This window comes from Alligator mississippiensis, chromosome 11 (assembly GCF_030867095.1).
Source record: "Alligator mississippiensis isolate rAllMis1 chromosome 11, rAllMis1, whole genome shotgun sequence".
Classification (NCBI taxonomy): domain Eukaryota; kingdom Metazoa; phylum Chordata; order Crocodylia; family Alligatoridae; genus Alligator; species Alligator mississippiensis.
Window position 1 is genome coordinate 51830148 of NC_081834.1, and position 7684 is coordinate 51837831.

The following is a 7684-nucleotide window of genomic DNA, read 5'->3' on the forward strand; positions in this document are numbered from 1 at the left end:
CTGTCGGCTGCACTCACAGGTCATACCTCAGACCTGAACTGGCTGCAACTAGCCCAAACGGACCTGGGTCTGCAGCTGTGCTGAGGCACGGGGCACTGTGTTCAAACATCTGCTTAATGCATCAAGATGGTGTGCAAGTCTTTGGGGCCTGGACCTGTGGTTCTGGTCATTAGAGACCTTTGTGTAAGCACTGCAGTTCATCAAGGATGAGCCTTTTTGCAGGTAAGAGTACATAGATGTGGAAATTGTGGGTGGGTGCAGCTACCAGGCCACACTTCAGAGGTAAGCTGAACTTTGAGCTGACTTAAGAGTTCAACATGTCCACTCCAGACACTTCAGAGATGAGAAAGGGCCACGGGGTGGTGGGGACAGAAGAAAGGGGAGGTGGCGGTTGTACACAATCCAAAACGAGGTCTTACGTTGTAAAGCTGTGTTCCTGCTGGGAGTCGTACCCTTCTCAATCCTTGATTATATCTGTATCTAGATCTATCTCATCCATAATGGCCCGAAGAATAATGGAGAAAACTCGAACTAATTGGAAATCGTTGGGTACTGGTTTCCCTCAAGAGTCTGAGAAGGAGGCTGCTCGTTCTCCATGCCGCTTTCTGCTGTACTTGTTTCCCAAATACCAAGTGTTATCTCTGAAAAATGTGATGAGGAACAAATTGTGAAAATGGTTCTTGGTTTTCTTCATTTCCTACTGCCATGCTCTGAGCAGCAGGCTGGGGTCCTGACGCCAGAGCCATCCAAGAGCCAACTGTCTGCTTTCACTCCAATGACTTTCACTTCCCCAAGGGATGTCTGAACACCTGGCGGCTGCCTGAACATCCCAGGGCCAGCCACGCACAAAACACCAGCTAACTCCTAATGTTATCATAATTTCAGTACAATATTAATGAATGCTGAATCAAAGGGAGGAGGAAGAAAGAGGAGCAGTAGAGTTGCAAATACATCTTGTTAAGAAGCACTCTGACCTTTTAGACATCTTGTTCATGAGAGTGCAACTGCTGAAAAAGATGACCTTTAACCAGACTGTTTAACTGATAAATATTTTATTGCATTAAATAATAGAAACAGAAATGTTTTAACTATATACAGTTGGCCATCTCAGGAATGGAGGTTGCACAGCCATTCTGCAGACCCTGTCTGGATGCACGTCCGTGCTTTTGCCACATGTAGATGAAAACCGGAACTGACACAGGCTGGGGGCTAAAAACCTGATCCTGCCAAACCTTCCCAGAGCCCAGAAATCCCCTGCAGATCCTGCATACCCATAATCCCTCCCGTGGATTGTGCTTACCCTCCACCCTCCAAGATTGTGCCTACCCATTCCCCACCCAACCCCCCATGCATTGCACCCCCCCACCCCCTTCCCCTGCAGACATCCCCTGCCCCCTGCCCCTCTGCCAATGCCCCCCTATCTAGGGTTACCAGGGGGAGCAGGGAAACGTGGGTTGGGAATGAGGAGCACCAGCAGGGCTGGGGGAGGTCAGGAGTGAGGGATGCCGGTAGGGCTGGGAGGGAGCGGGGTGCTGCACACCTGAGACACCTGAGCTGGAGCAGGCATTTCTCAGTTAAAAAGGCTCTGTGCACCCAGCCAGGGGCGTACACACACGACTTCACCAAACCATTTCTATTGCATACGGATGCCTCCAACGCGGCAGTAGGTGCGGTGCTGTCCCAGACACGGGAGGTGGGGAACATCCAGTGGCCTCCATTAGTCAATATTGCTATTGGGTCTGCTCCCCAGGGGGACACATGGGTTCATGCCTGTTGTGTCCCTGGGAGCCGAAGACCCGGGCGCCCCAGCGAAGAGCCAGGAGGTAGGAGCTCGGCCGTGAGAGGGGGCGAGTGAGCCCAGGGGTGCTTGTAAAGCGTGAGGAAGTGCGAGTGTGTGCGTCAGTGAGTGTGTGCATGTGTGTGTTTGGGGCCATGCTGGGCAGGACATGTCAGCTGAGTGGAGCCCGGGAGGGAACCCCCCCCGCAAGTCCCTACTTAGCTGAGCCCCCCCGGGAGCCCCGGGAACAGAGCGCACGAACAGGTGCAGCCCAACTGGGGAGCAGCGGTTTGCACAGGAGCTCGTGCAGAGGGGCGTGCAAAGGGCACCCAGAGGGCTGGTCCAAGCAAGCGGCCTGAGCCCACGGGCCTGAAGAGCAGCTGCTGAGACCAGGTAAGTACGAGACGTAGTTCGCAGCTGTGGCAGTGGCTCACCGTGCCTGTCAGCTTCAGCTGCCCTGCGCCCAGACCCCAGGCAGACAGAGCGTGCAGCCCTGGCCCTGGACGGCGGGGCTGCCTGGGGTGGCAGCGGTGCTGGCCCCGAGCACAGGCGCTCCCCCACTTGTGGGATGTGCTCCTTGCTGGAGTCCCTGGAGGGCCGAGTGCGGGAGCCTGAGCAGGAGGGACGCCAGCTGTGCACATCGGGGCCTATGAAGACCACATCGACAACTACCGCCGGGCCCTACTCCAGGGAAACGGCACAGAGAAGAAGGATGGGGAGGAGAAGGGGGAGGAGGTGGCCACGAAGAAGACTGGCCACAAAAACCCCCTGGAGCTACCTGGAAAACAGTCGTCTCCAGGTCCAGCACACACAGAGCTGGGCCACTCCTCCCTGGCACTGCACTACAGGTAGCTCCCCGCCCCACGCAGGAGACTCAAATCCACCAAACTCTGCAAGCCCCTGCACTAGACTCCTTGCTTCCTTCACCACTACACCCCCATGGCTCCTCCCTGTGTGACCTCCTACCACACCACCACACCCCCACCACTGCCCTCCCTGCACTCCCACTCTCGAGCCCATGTCAGTAAGGGAGAGGGTTTGGGGGAGTGGGGGAATGGGAGCGGAGCAGCACTGGCAGCATCCTCCGTTCCTCTGCCCTGTGGGGGGAGGCGGAAAGGGGGAGCAAACCACCGATTGCTGCAGCCTCGTGGAGATTTCCAAGTGCTCCAGCCAGGGGCCACTGCAGAGGCCGTGCAATGTCCTGCAGTGGTTCCTTTTTTGAAACAGCCCCAAGCCAGCTATGCCTGGAGACATTTCAAATGTCATGTCTGCCTGCACCTTAAGACTGAGGTGCATTGAGTTATGCGTGACTTGATCTGAGTGCTCTCCACTTTGTGCATGTGCTTATATTTTAGCTGTGGAATATCAAACCGATCCAGAAGATATTCCATAGTGCAGGAGCTATTCTCTTTGATAACAGGAAGGAGCATTTTAACAGCACACAAGTTTTACGCTATGTCCACTAAATTGCCCACAGCTTACCCTGTGAGAGCACGTGTCAAAGTGCACACGTTCTAGATCAAGGATTGGTAGTCGGGGTGCCCCAGGGGACCTTTCAAGGGTGCCACAGAGGATGTCTCCAGATCACAGCTGGTAGTCATCTCTAGCAGCAGTCCTCTGGGCAGCAGGCACCAAAGAAGTGTTACTTTTAATCTATGGTGTTGGTGTGCAACAAATGGCAATGAGTTGTGATGCAGAGAAGCACCCCATTTTTGTAGCTATGGAAATGAATGACAAAAGTCTCTGTGAATAAAGACAGCATCCTTTGCAACTGCCTCCTCAGCAATCATCAAACTCAGCACTTTGCATTCAAAATGGGGCCTCAACCCTCCGCCTCAGGATGTCTCCAAATACAATTGGTTTCTGATCAAACAGGACTGTCGTGGGGGACGGTCAAATTCTGACGGCTTCTCAAAGTCTGGAACAACTTCCGATCTGGATGGGTAAAGACAGCCCCGCCGGTACTAGCTCAATTTGCCATTTGGTTGCGATGTTGAAAGAGTAATTGGCTTTCTTACCAGTTAGGCTACAAATGGACATGGTTAGTTTGGAAAGGGTTCTTCAAAAGGGAGGATAACATCTAGGATTTTTAAGTGGAGGCGGTCCCGGAGTGGGCAGACAGGGGTACAACTACTCATTTTTGCCCCCGGGGCATAGAAGGGAGGGTGGGTTGTGCGTGGGGGAGACCGAGCGGTGGATGGTCTTACCCGCTCCTGGCCTGCCCGCTGCAGCCGCGGCTGCTGCCGCCACACAGCGTCCCAGGCCCTTGACTCTGCTGTGGCAAACATCTGCTGCCCTGTCTGGCTGCCTGCTTCGGGCCTCGGCTCCCGCGTGCGGCAGTGCTTGAGGCAGGATGGCAGAGGGATGCATCTCCATCCTTGTCCCTCCTCCTGAGATGCCCTGTTGAGGAGTTCAAAACCTAGTTAATTGGAAATTATTACTTCTACTGGCGTAAGGAGCCAAGGTGCTTAGGTACTAAGCACATCTACACCTTTCAAAATAAAACCAAAATAAATCAGAGAGAAAAAAAAAGAAAAGAATTCAAAATGCAATGGTGCCATTTCTTTGTACGCATAAAGCGTGGCCCGATGAGTGTCCCGATGAGCGTGCACAAACTGCGGAAAGAGGGAGCATTGCTCCCCCTTTCATGCAGTTTGTGGCACTTCAAACCCATGTCAGGCCCCGCAGACCGCACGTGGTGCACATGCACTCATTTGCCATACTGCACATTTACAGCGTGGTGCCGAAGTTTGACGTTGGGAGATCCTGGTGTCAAAAAAGAAAAGAAACAAAAGCGGCACGGTCCACGTGGCAACAGTGTGTGCTGCCAGAAACACAGGCTGGCTGGGCAGAGCTCTGCTGAATGCATGTACTACTAAAAGCAAAATGCAAAAACATTGCTATTATTTCAGTGAGTCACTATGAGGTCCTATACGCGTGCAGGGAGCCCGCTCTGACACGCTGGACATGCAGCACGCTGGAGCAGACTCAATTAATTGAGTCTGCCAGATCCTTGTGTAAAGAACAATAGGGAAGATCCTAAAGTTACAATTAAATAAATGTATATCCTTACTTTAAGTTCAAAAGCATGCCATCATGGATGTAAATCCCGCAGAGTCAATGGACAGTAACCAATGAAACTGGAAGCAGAATTTTGGGGTCGGTTCAATTACCAAAAAAGCCAACAGAAAAACTGGTATTGCTGGGTTGAGCCCTCGCCCTTTTCCTCAGTGCTCAACCAGGGCAAAGTTAGCAGCAATAGCATCTTCTCCTTCCCTAGAGTAAAGAGGGGAATGGAAGTGAAGTAAGGCGTCGTTGCGTGTCTGCGGGCCTCGGTCTTTCTGCACGGGCTCTCTCCGAATCCTGCGTGGAGTATATTGCCTTTTCTGGCCCTGCTCCAGCGCTCACTGCACCGCTATGCGCAGCGACCTGGCTGGGCCGTCTCCTTTCCAGCGCAGCTCCCTGCCCTTCCCCTCGCCATGAACACAGAATCGTTACACGGAGATGGCATTAATCACCCTGAACTTCACGTGCTGCAGTCGACAGCGACAGGGGTGTTTGGTCACACGCACTACTCATTTCCTTACCACGCATTGTGAAGATCTGCTGAGCACTGCTTTCCTCAATTCACACCTGACTCTCTCAAATTAGGCAAGGCAAAAAGAGTATGTGACAGTGAGAATTGGCATCTCTATTTGATTTACCTTCCTCTCTTTCCAAAGGATCCCATATTTTTCTCCTGGGATAAAAGACTGTCCAGTCTTCTGTAGCTGTATGAAAGAAATATTGAAGAGCAAGTTGAAACCACAACCAGTCATTCCCAGTTACTTGATGTCTGGAGCGAGGGACAGCATCATGGCCGGGGGGCAGGGTACTGCAGTTTGGGGTGAGGGGCACTGGCAGGGCTGGGGTCAGTGGGTTGGGAGTGAGGGGCAGCAGCAGGGCTGGCGCGGGCTATGGCTTGGCACTGAGAGGCAACAGCATGGGCAGGGACAGGGCACTGGCATGTCTCTGCCCCCCACTGTCATATCCCCTGTCCCCCCTCCGCCATGTGACAGGTGTACTGCATTTTGGACATGGAAATATGGAAACCCTAAAGCAACCATCCGCATCCTCACTGCCTGCTCCGCTGCACCCCTCACCTTGCCTGCCCAGCCAAATAGCATCGCTCCAAGCACTCCCCCCGCCTCCCCCATGTCAGGCCAGCACACCTCGTCTTCAACCCTTGGCTTGTACTGAAGCGGACTGAAGTCATGTTTAGGAAAGAAACGAAAGCATAAAAGTGACAATACCCCCAGCCACAAGTCACCCACCCCTACGACCCCCCAAGTGTGGGTGCAAACACCCCCTCATTTGCCCACACTTACCCTTGCGGTCAGGGTGACACCAAGGACACAGGTGTGACCTGACTCCAAGCAGTGTTGGCTCGGGAGCAGTCCAACTGCTGTGCGCGTCTCCAGGAGCCGCACGGCGACGAGCCGGTTCTAGAAGGGGCCATTGTGATGCGCGTCACCTTCTCCGGGTCTCCCCGTGTTCACGTCTCGGCCATGTCCGGCCGCACTGCTGCATCAGCCTCCAGGTGTGAGACAGGGCTGGGCTTGCACGCGGCCTGATGGTGCTCACAACGAGGGACTTCGCACAGGACTGGCCCCTGCCAGGGTTTCCCTCCGGGGCACTGTGACAGCGGATGAGGAAAGGGACTCCAACACCAGGTCCTAACGAACACCATTTCTTGTCTGTGCACAAGAACAGACGGCTCAGGTCTGTCTCACACGTGCTCCCTGCAGTGACTCTAACTTCTATTTCTGGAGGCCGGGGGCTCCCGCTGCTCCCAGCTCTGCGCTGGGGAATACACTGTATTACTTGCCGCCTACTGTCGGCGCTTTGACGGTGTGGGTCCTCCCAGTGTCTCAGCATTGCACCGCTTTCATGGGCAACTTCCCCCAGTTTCCCTTCAAGCCCTTTCGCTTCCTGGAGGGCGAACTGTTTAACCAGATCCGTGTCCTGGATCTCCCTCTTCTGCCTTTGGTCAAACAGCCCTTGCACCAGAGCTGCGGCTGAAGAGGATCTTTCATGGATATCATGTGCTTACTGCGCCTCGAGGTAGTGCTCCTTCTCTGCCATCCTCATTTTACCTTTCCTGCCTGGTTCCTTTACCATAACCACGCTCTCACTTTCGTTTTCGATGAACGGACTGGAAGACGGACAGATCTTGGGTGAACGACTGTGTCCTGAGAGTAGTCCTCAAGCTTGATGTCTTCAAATCTGGCGTTATCACCGACCGACCGCGCTGGGCATGGCTTACGGTGCTAGCAGTGCCGCGGTGCTTGCAGCGGGCATGCTGACAGCCTCTTATCCCACGGAGGGCTCCTGACAGTCGGTCCGTTCCCGCTGGGGATTTAACGAGCCCTTTGTTGGCAGCGCCTTCCAAGACGGGCAGTTTTCCTGTGCGGGGGCAGCCTCCCGCATCCGTCCCGCGCCTCCCTGGACAGAGCAGGGCCGGGCAGAAGCCACGCGCTGCGGGTCGGAGGAGAGCAGTGCCGGGGCAGGGTTCAAGTCAGGATGTCGTCATCACGCTGGGGCGTTTCTCCGCCTTCCTGCCGAGAGCGTCTCGTCTCCGCTTCCTGTGCTCCAACAGCCAGCGCGGAGGCGAGAGAGGCAGGGAGGCGGTGAGGGGACGGGAACATGAGCAAGGCAGATGCCAGTGCTGTGGGCCCCACGGGCGGGCGGGGGGCGGTGTTGCTGGAGGGGGCCGGAGGCTGCTTGTGACAGCCGAGGGAGCGGGGCGCTCGTCTGACGGTCGGGTGTGAGCACGCTGGAACGATTCAAACGAGGCAAAGCACAGGCTCCGCGCCCCAAACTGGAAAGGTGTCGCTGCATTCCAGTTGTTCTCGGTTTGTTCCTGCG